The sequence below is a fragment of the Poecilia reticulata genome, linkage group LG16, assembly GCF_000633615.1.
Source record: "Poecilia reticulata strain Guanapo linkage group LG16, Guppy_female_1.0+MT, whole genome shotgun sequence".
Taxonomy (NCBI): Eukaryota; Metazoa; Chordata; class Actinopteri; order Cyprinodontiformes; family Poeciliidae; genus Poecilia; species Poecilia reticulata.
This window is the reverse complement of record NC_024346.1, coordinates 26851603-26861782: the sequence shown is the minus strand read 5'-3', so window position 1 is coordinate 26861782 and position 10180 is coordinate 26851603.

Sequence of the window (10180 nt, the reverse complement as noted above, 5' to 3'; positions counted from 1 at the left end):
GAAATTGATGTCCCCTGCTTGCCGCTAACAACAAGGGGACATACTTTGTGTGGAGTTGCGGTGCATTATCTAGAAATTTCCTGCTTTCAGTAGAAGGTTAGGAATGGCTAAAATTGCTTTTTATCTGAGAACCAACCAACACCAGAAACTCATTTAAAAGGCAACTCAAAAATAAATACTTTTTCTATTTGCCTCAATGCACCCCCAAACTACCCTCCCCCCCCACTTCCCAGCCTGTGTCGCTCTGGGTGGAAAGCCATATTGCAAAACACTGCTGTCAATACACATAGTCATGGTAATCATAAGACAGGAGAAAGCAAAGGACTTTATTTTTAGTTCCTGAAGGTGTCTTACTTCTGGTTCAAGTCCTTCTCAGTTCATATTACTCTTATGGAGTCTTGTGTATTTGACCTGCTGTTGGGTTAATTGCAGCTTCAGCAGCAGCACGGTGGCATGTGTGTCTGTGAGCGACCCAGCTGCTGTGGAATCATGTGACCGGTCACATGAACTAATCAGACGTGAACGTGTGTCGGTGTGAAAGCCAAGGAAAGCGTGCCAGTACCAAGTTCTATGTGATTAGCAGACCGTCACTGAAGCTTGCTTGCTTTACACTGTAAAATCGACTGCATTAAAAATATCTGCTTTTCGTTTCCATTTGCGGTTCTGGACAAATACAAATGATTATGGCTTTGGTTCACTTTGATACTAAGATCACTACAACATGTAGCTTTGTAAATTTTTTTTCATAATATTATTCACTAATTTTCATGAATTATACTTTTTAAAAAGCCATTGCACACCTAGAATTTAATTCAATTGTAGCTTTTTGTTCGAAAACGTAGTAGTGCGCTCTATTTCCATTTATTCCAGTTCTGATAGTTTGAAATATGACAGATTACGACCCCTGACCAAACAGAAATAACTCTAAATCAGCTTCTTCTGGTAGATGTTAACTTAAGGCGGCAGTGTGCAACTTTTGTAAAGAATATGCTTCTTTTTTCTTTTTTTTTTTTTTTTTACATATTTGTTAAAACAGTCACCATGTCGTGAACTACTGTTGCCGTCTGAAGAAATGAACTGCATGGCTCAACATGTTGTATGTATAGTTAGTTTATTTTGACTGATTTTAGCCAATTGAGAAAGAGAGGAAATTGTTACATTATTTTATAGTAGTTAGGACACTGTATTGTTTTTTAAGAATGACAAGTCTTCCTTGTAGTCTGCTCTCTAGCCCAATAAACTGTGTCCCAGTTATTGACACGTTGTTTGGTCAAAACTGCCCAACCTCTGTTCAAACACTGAAAACCCAGAAAACTGTGGTTTTACTGTGTGTAGTGTGACTCTTCACCTCCATTTCTCAATTCCACAAGTGTGCTGCTGTCTTTAAAGGAGTCTTTCTATTTTTCGTTCCAGATGTGGGAGGACTGCTGTGCTTTGACCTGATGACCTGACGCTCACCTCCACATGGGTTCAGAAATCATTTGGTAACAACTCGCTTGCTTTGCTGCTGTTGTTGGAATAACAAGCACCAAGTACGGCGGATCTTTGTAGGGCTGGGTCTAATTTCTACACGCTTAACGTCAAACAGACTCTTGGACGTGAAGAACTGAGCTAATTTAATTAAAACACGGGACCTTGAAAATTTTGATCGTGAAGCTATCACCTGAGTGTTAAAAGCAAAAATTTACATGACATGAGTTTGGCATCTCGTCCTTACAGGCAGCGCCGTCGTCTTTCTCTCAAAAACTCTTGGCATCTGAAACGGGTCCGGGATGTGGTGTTCAAAGACAAAAAAAAAGTAAGGTTTCACGCACACACTCCAGACGCACACTGGATGAGCTCCACACTGAAACGTAAACACAATTTTCCCAGCAGCTGACACCTTGACTTCGCTGTGAAAGGTTATAGAGCAGAACAGATGCTGCTGAAGGCGTAGAACCAGCTGCAGAGCGGAGAGCAAAGCAGCTCTGACTTCCCTCCGCAAGGCAAACATTCATGTTTGTTACTTTACCATGCACTCAGAGATTATGTAATTTGTTTAAAACGAAAAAGTGTATGGAGCGAAAAATGATCAGATCTTGGCTTTTTGGATATTAGACAAATATCTTTGTAGACATTTTATAACATTGTTTTCAACTGCAGCAGTACTTTAGTAATGTTTACATTTTAATAAGTGTATATCTAATTATGGTTATCAATCAATTTTTTACTGATCAAACTATTGAAGATTTCAATCAACTTATCATTATTACCACATTGGGAGGAGGGGTTGCTGCAGAGTTGTTTATTTCATTCTGTGAGGTTTGGCTTGTTGGCCTCATGAACTCAATGCAATTGCACTGCATTACAACTAGAGGTAAATTAGCAAGTGTGCAACTAAATTTAAATGCCAGTATGATTGGGTTTTGTAGTTTTTTGACTATTTCTGGATATGACGTGTTAGACGTACAAAGTGTATGTTGTTAATTTCTGCTACATTAATACACTGGATTGATTTTTAAAAAAAGTAGTTTAATTGGAAGCATATGTTATGAATCAAACTCAATACAGCATCAAAACAGAAATGTTAAGAAGGAATGATTGAATTTGGCGCAATATAAACACTCACTTCTTTATATCTTTTAAAAGAGAAGCCATGTTTTTATTTGTATTATTATTTTTGCATGTTTTTAAAAACTGCTCTGGGGCAATAGTTCTGTGTTCTGAATATCTTATCTTTGTCTTGTGTACTGATTGTTTTTTTTATATATTCTGTTTTAAAAGTTAATTGATTTTAAATTGCAAGTCCTTGTAAGTTAACAGAAATTAATTATTTGTCACTTAACACTGGCTCGTAAGTTATTTATGTATTAAGATATTCTTAAATAAGGAATTAGCAAAGAATCAGTTTTTAATTATATCCTCAATGCTCTTTCAGACTAGCAGGCTGAAGCAGAAATTGGGCTCATTTCTTCATCTAATCTGTGAGAAACATGAAATGGATCAGCGCAGAATAATGAGGTTTTTCTGCTAAACTAGGTCATTTTCAAAGAGGTATCAGCGAAAATATTTGCACATTGTAAGAATTAGATTAAAATCTGTATTTATTTCCTCCCTCTCAATGTTTTAATGTGAATTTCAGGTACATTTCCACCACATGCAAAATGCAGTATTCAAGTTTGGCGTTAGTGTGGTAAAATATAAGGCACAAGTAAAATGTAAAAGAAGTTCTTGTGTGATGAAAAACGTACTTTTTTTTAACAAACTCAAACACCTGCAGATTGATTAGACTGAGATCAAATCAAAACATTAATGTGAAAGTTACATTTTGGGAATGTCCAGTCTTGATGACACAGGTGACAGTAATAAACCTTGAACTTCAAATGTTGTCATATTTGTCACAGTTACAAACCTCGCTGTGCATATTGTGTGAATTTAAATGCAAAGTATACAGCTTTCTCTTATTTTTTTTTTATTTTAATTTTGTTTGTGAAGAAAATGCATCACAATCAGCTCCATCGTTGCTATAGAAGCATAGTTTCATCTCTATCTAAGACTCCCTTGGCTCCTGTGAACATCAAATTTCAAGTTTTTATCACAGTTTTATTTAGGTCTCGTTCTTGACTGGGTCACCTCAGTTTTAAGCACTACAATGTATTTTGTTCCACTCTTCTTCCCATAAACTCTGACTGTGGGTAGAACATGCATGTAGGTCAGAAAGTTCAAATGTTTGTCTCATCTGACCAGAGAACCGTGTTTTATGTTCACCTACTGCAAAGTGGACTCCTTTTTCCATCTTGGCATTCTTTTGTAAAGCCCAAATTTGCAAAATGCACAACTAATAGTTGTCCTGTCAACAGATTCTCCAATTATTGTTCAGTTGGCCCGGCCAGATTCCTCTCCATTGGCAGATTCTGTATAATTCATCCCTGTTTTTGTGGAATCACCTCAGGGATAGTACAACCTAAGCAACTTGATTGGCAACATACCGCATTCGTTGGTTGGCCGATGGATTTACGCCATTGTATGAGTGAAGGTGGGACTTGTAGAAGAGCATGTACACCATCAACTGGACAGGGCAACCCTTGATAAACAAATATACTGACAGATTTCAGAGAAACTGGCAACTCAAGGGTACACACGCAAAATGACATCATCCGAGCATTGACGCAGATCCTGTGTGCTCACATTCCCACATTCCCGCCCACGTTCCTGCGTATATTCACTGCACACACTGCCAATGGAGACACACTCAACCTGGCTAAAACCAAGCCAAACTTTAACTGGCTGTAGTGAGACTTGGCAATGGATAAGGGGCTTAATTAGTGCCATCTTTGCCCAGACTTTGAGTTGAGGTGAATGGTCATGTTTTCATGGGCATACTCTACAATTTTAGGTCATGTACTGAATCCTCCAAGAGCTATGAATAGCTGAGCAAGGCAGCACAGGAGGATGGAACAGTTTACACCAATAAGTGGCAGAAATCTACAGCTACAATTTAATGGATCCATGCTTTTCCTCCCCAGGTGCCTCCGCCACCATTTGCACCTTGTCTTACGTGACCTAAAGATTTCCTCTTGATGGGTAGGAAGGTCAAAAACACACATGCGACTCTCAAGCTTGCGTCTTGAGAATCAAATGTACAGCCTGTAAAGCCGGGACCTTTGCTTAGAAGCCGCTGTTCATTTAGAGTAGACGGAGTCTCCTGGATCAGAGACTGAGCAGACGGATTTGTGAAAAGAGGAACAAAAACTGGTTATTGCCTTTTTCTCCTCTCTACTGTTTGTTGCCAACCCTTTGCCCACATCACTTTTTATATCTCCTCAACAACAAAAAGGGAGTGAACCTTATCACTGTTCACAAGTCAGAGAGTCAGGTTGAGACATAGCAAGATGCAAAATCTCCGTTTCGGGGTGAGACCTGCGACATTAGCTAAAGCAGCTGGAGGAGATGCTGCCCTGCCAGAGGAGCTTGCCTTCTGTTGTCTGAACGAACTAAAGCGTGTGTGCGGAAACTCGCCGTGGAACAACAGATTGTGACACGCGTGTTTATGATTTGTCTGATATGATAAACATTTTCCTATCCCTCTCTCCCCTGGCCCTCTGGAGTTTCAGATCCAGTAGCTAAAGAGATAAACAAATCGGTGGAGGTTTCAGGCAGTTTGTTTTTTTTCACCAGCTGTCCAGATTGGTGCGATTGTTTTTCTTATGGGAGGATGAAAGAGGATGGAAATTAGAATGATCTCAGCACAGCAGGGGGGGTGCATCTGTTTATTACTGTGTACATAACCTCCCCCAGAGGCCAGTCTGAGCCATGAAATGCTCAGTGTTCAGCAGGGAAAGAACCGCTGCTCTTCTTTTGGGGTGGAGAATAAAAACGCTACATCACCTGGCATCTAAGGGCATTTTAGAACCTGGCAAAGAATTATTACGGACTTGAGCCTCATCAGCAAGTTCTATAATCCCTGACTGCCTCCAAAGCTGCTACAATAACTCTCTGTCAGTCATTTACACCTCCGTATCGATTCTCTCTTTGCCATTATGCCACATCACGGGAGGTTAAGTGAAGGGTTCGGCGGCGGCGGGACACCGTGAAAGAACATCATTCCAACCGGCCTGGGAGGTCAAGAGATAAAACGACACAATCCCAGGTGGGTACAGGGACTCAGTAATTGCTCCCAAGGAGGAGGCGTCACATGCAGTAGACTTATATGTCATTTTATGTGACTATCGATTCCATTAATGTGAAGTGTTGCACCGTGTTTGCCATCACTCATTACGGATGCATCGGCCCTACTCATGTGGGATCCCTGGGAAGTGTACACCGGTAGCGCCATCAATAGCAGGATGATGTACGGTCGTAATTTTAATGGCATTGATTCATAGCATGCAGATGTACAAGGGGTTTTTATTTTCGCCTGAACACCCTGTACTGCAAATGTCAGCACTAGTTTCCTTTTTCTTTTTTTTTTTTTTAAATGTACTTATTTGTTTAAAAAATGTCTTGTTTGACATTTTAGGGAATTTGCCTATTTGATGCATGAGGGAATGGATGGCGGTGGAGGCAGTGTTGTTTGAATTCTGACATTAAGTCCAAAACATCTTGCTTTTGAACCATAATAAATGGAAGGCAGACCAACATGTTTGATGTGTATCGATGACGGCGTTCGCCAAAAATGTAGTGTTTGTCACTGCTTTCTCAGTTGCTGACTGTGTAAATATGTGGCAGAAGAAACACCCATCATATTAAATAAACATGGAAGACATGGAGCAGAATATTGGACAAGTCAACAAATGCAAAAGACTGGAGAGTGAGGCGGAGGCTCACCTTTCAGCAGAAATACAACCCTAAACATTCAGCCTGAGATATCAAGACATGGTTCAGATCATATGGAAAGACTTACAAGTTAACGTTAACAAACACTCTTCATCCATTGGCTGCAAATCCTCATAATATTTTAGCATTTGTAGTTGTAAAAGCATAATTTAAATCAATCCATCCTGTTCTCTTAACAAATATAAACAACTTTATCTCATAAAATCCCTAAAAAAAAATGGATTGAAGACTGCGGTTCTGAAGATGCAACGGTGGAAAAATAAAAGTGTATCTGGTTTTTTCCCCCAATACATTTACATTTGTTGAAAATTTATTTATTTATTTATTTATTTATTTATTTATTTATTTATTTATTTATTTATTTATTTATATCTACTGGGTAATAAGTTGCTAAATATGAAAATATTGCTCACTAGTTCTTGTCACTGGTTCTCGTGCTGATTAGTGTGGATAGGTCTTCACTGCCATCTCGTGGTTTTGTTCTGCTATTACAATAATGCTAAGGACGATCAAAAACAGCAAAGTCGCTGCTGTGTGTGTGCGTGTGTATGTGTGTTTGTGTATTTTAATTAGCAAAATATTACTGAATTCAGCCCACTTTTGTTTTATGTGGTTTTGAACATTCCTTCGGATTCATAATGTAAGTCATCTTCTTTCACCAGAGAGAATAAAAGAAACATGTCAGTCTATCACCACTTTTACTCTCAATGTCAAGGACAGAATTGATTTGCTGCTACAGATGTGTTGCCTCCTCATTGAGAAAGAAGCTAAATCCTGAAACGCCACCAGCAGCAGCAGCATTTGTGCCAGTAGACCACTTAGTGTTTGGCTCATTTGAAGATTAATAAATGTCTTCGGACCAAACTCCAGACTTTCTTATTTACCTAATGAATGAAACTCATCCCAATTTTGTTTAGTCGCTGCCTTGCACATACCAAGCTGCAACTTGAACCCAGACAGGGATCAAGATCACTCTGCATGAGGAGAAAGATCAGCATCAGAACACTGTTTTCATTCTGAAGATTGCATCGTGTCATGTTGAAACAGAAATAATCCCAAATAAAGAATGGCAGCTATGAAAACTATATGTAGTGGAACAAGACTGTATCTTATTCATTGTGATGAAGTGATGAGGATATGGAGGATAGATGGACGCAAAGGATTTCTCAAACATGCATGAAATAATCAAGGCAACACTATGGGTATGTTTTTGATGAGGGAACGACATTATAACATGATCTAAAACTTTTTTTAAAAAATAAAAAAAGTCGATCATACTGCCCCTTTAAAATAATATCCATGCTTTGAACAGTAAAGCTACTCTTATTGAACTTAACTGCCCCAACGCTGGATATTTTTGACTCCCTGACCGATAGTCAGTCAAAAGAGGAAGGAGGAACAAATCCAGACTGGACCTCAGACGGCCTCTCTCCGGTTCTTCGACAGCACTCTCATCTGAAATGCTGCTTCAGAGCTCCTGGGTGGAGGGTGGGGGTGGTTGCGTGCCAGACTTTCCAAACAAACCCAGGGGACTGTGTACACCTGCTTATTAATAATCTACAGGACTGCGCTGTCGTGGCACACTTTCCCCCTCAGAGTCCTCGGGATGAGCTCAGGCAGCAGGAGGAGAAATGTGCTCCACTGAGGGCTGCTCATGACCTACATGCTGATTGTTTTACAAAGATGGAAAAAGATTTGGGTAAAGAAACATCCTTGGCTCTCATATGCCATGTAGAACTAATAAGTTATGCATTGGAATAATAATAATAATAATAATAATAATAATAATAATAATAATAATAATAATAATAATAATAATAATAATAATAATAATAGTTGTTGAATTCTTTCAGAAAACAACAATTAGAACATCACCTGGAGTTTTCAAGTTCTTTTTTTATACTGTAGTGGATACATTAGGCGTTTCTGATCTTTATCTTTTACAATGAACACATACCAAATATATGTTCTATATAGCAATACGAGGGGGTGAATATATTTAATATAATTTTTTTAGCTCTGTATGATGTCATAATGTTAATCCCTCATCATAAACACACTGGAGTGTTGCTTTGTTTCTTTCGTGCATGTTTGAGAATCTCATGCTGCAACCATTCAGCTGGGCCAAACGCCTGGGTGGACCCTAGCTCCGCCTTCGAGGACGAAGCTCCTCCTCACAGCTGGAGTTTACAAGCTTCTGAGCTTCCGGCTCACAGAGAGGCCCTCACATGCAAGGAAACTCTTAGCAAGGATTTATTGGCAGAGAATTAATTTAAGTTCCGGTCTGGAGATGCTTCTTGAAGTTCACAAGCTAGAAGAGCTCTGAGGAGTTTCTCCAGCAGATTTCACAAAAGCAATCGCCAGCAGGAGTAAGAATGAAGGAAAACATCACAGGGAGTAAAACAGTGGGCTAGCTGGCGTTAGCACATTGATTAACAGAAGCTCAGTTTCCGTTACAAATGTACGCAAAATTTTGTCAACATCCCACATTTTCATAATTGAGGTGTTTCTGTTAAATAAGAAATGCAATTAAAGTCACACATGAATAAGTTTGTTCACGTGCCATCCTCCTGCATCTACTTCCTGTCATCTTCTTTTCTGTGGTTTGCACCAGTAGCAGCATCCAGTTTTTGAACATGTGACCCCATGTGATACAAAAAAATAGTCTTTCCATTGCAGTTTTGCGAAACAAGCCATTTTCGATACGGCCAAAGAAACCACATCGTCCTGACACCAAAACGTTTCATTGAAAAACAGAGTTTTTCAAAAAATTTTATTATTTTTTTTCCCTCCAGCTCATTCAGAAAAAAAATAAAACTAAAATAATGCAGGACCAGCAAAATCCCAGATCTCTGAATTAACTGATAACTTGCAAAATTACAAAATCCATGCTGAGCAGATTTCAGATAAAACCTCGTCACATTTGTGGTTGACATTTGTTTCTTGTTTCACAAAGAGTGAAACAAGAAACAAATGAAAGCTGCTCGGCTGATCATATCACAGCTAAAGGGAACACTGGCAGCTACTTTTGTACAGATATACATTTCCAGGCCATCATGTGACAAAAAAAGAAGAAACATTAAGATTTCAGAATATTCTTCAGAACGTGTTGAACTCAAGGACGGCGGGTCATATCCCTCCAGAGCGACACGTTTGTGCAGTGTCAGATAACACCACCGTGAAAGGATGTTAAATATTGATTTTAAGAACAATCAAATGCAGAGGAAGCTATAATATTTTAACAGTTCATTAAGTTATCAAGGCATTCTGCCATAACCAGCCGTTTGAATATCGACGCAGTCGGAAATGAAAATGACTTTGACTCTCCTGCTTTAAAAGGTGGATAATGACTCATTTTTAAAAATGTAATAATTGTGTCAAGTTTGGGTCAAGTTTTTTTGTTGTTTTTTACCATGAGAAAGCAGATAACGGTTTAACTGTTCCATTAGGGATGAAGAAACAAGACTGGAAGGATATTCAGACTGCAATCTGTTGAAGCTCTTGGAAGACGAAAGCATTAATAAGTGATAGTTAAGTTGAATTGTGATGAGGGGAAATGTTCCAGTTGCTTCCTGGAAGATTTGGCTCTGTGGTGCCTGATGGGCAGATGAGCAAGAGAAAACTAATAATACAGTTATTACTCGAAGCTCCTGCGACAGACTGGCGACCTGTCCAGAGTGAACCCCGTCTCTCGCCCGGAACGTTAGCTGGAGATGGGCACCAACAACCCTCCCGACCCCACTAAGGGAGGGAGGGAGGGAGGGAGGGAGGGATGGATGGATGGATGGATGGATGGATGGATGGATGGATGGATGGATGGATGGATGGATGGATGGATGGATGGATGGATGGATGGATGGATGGA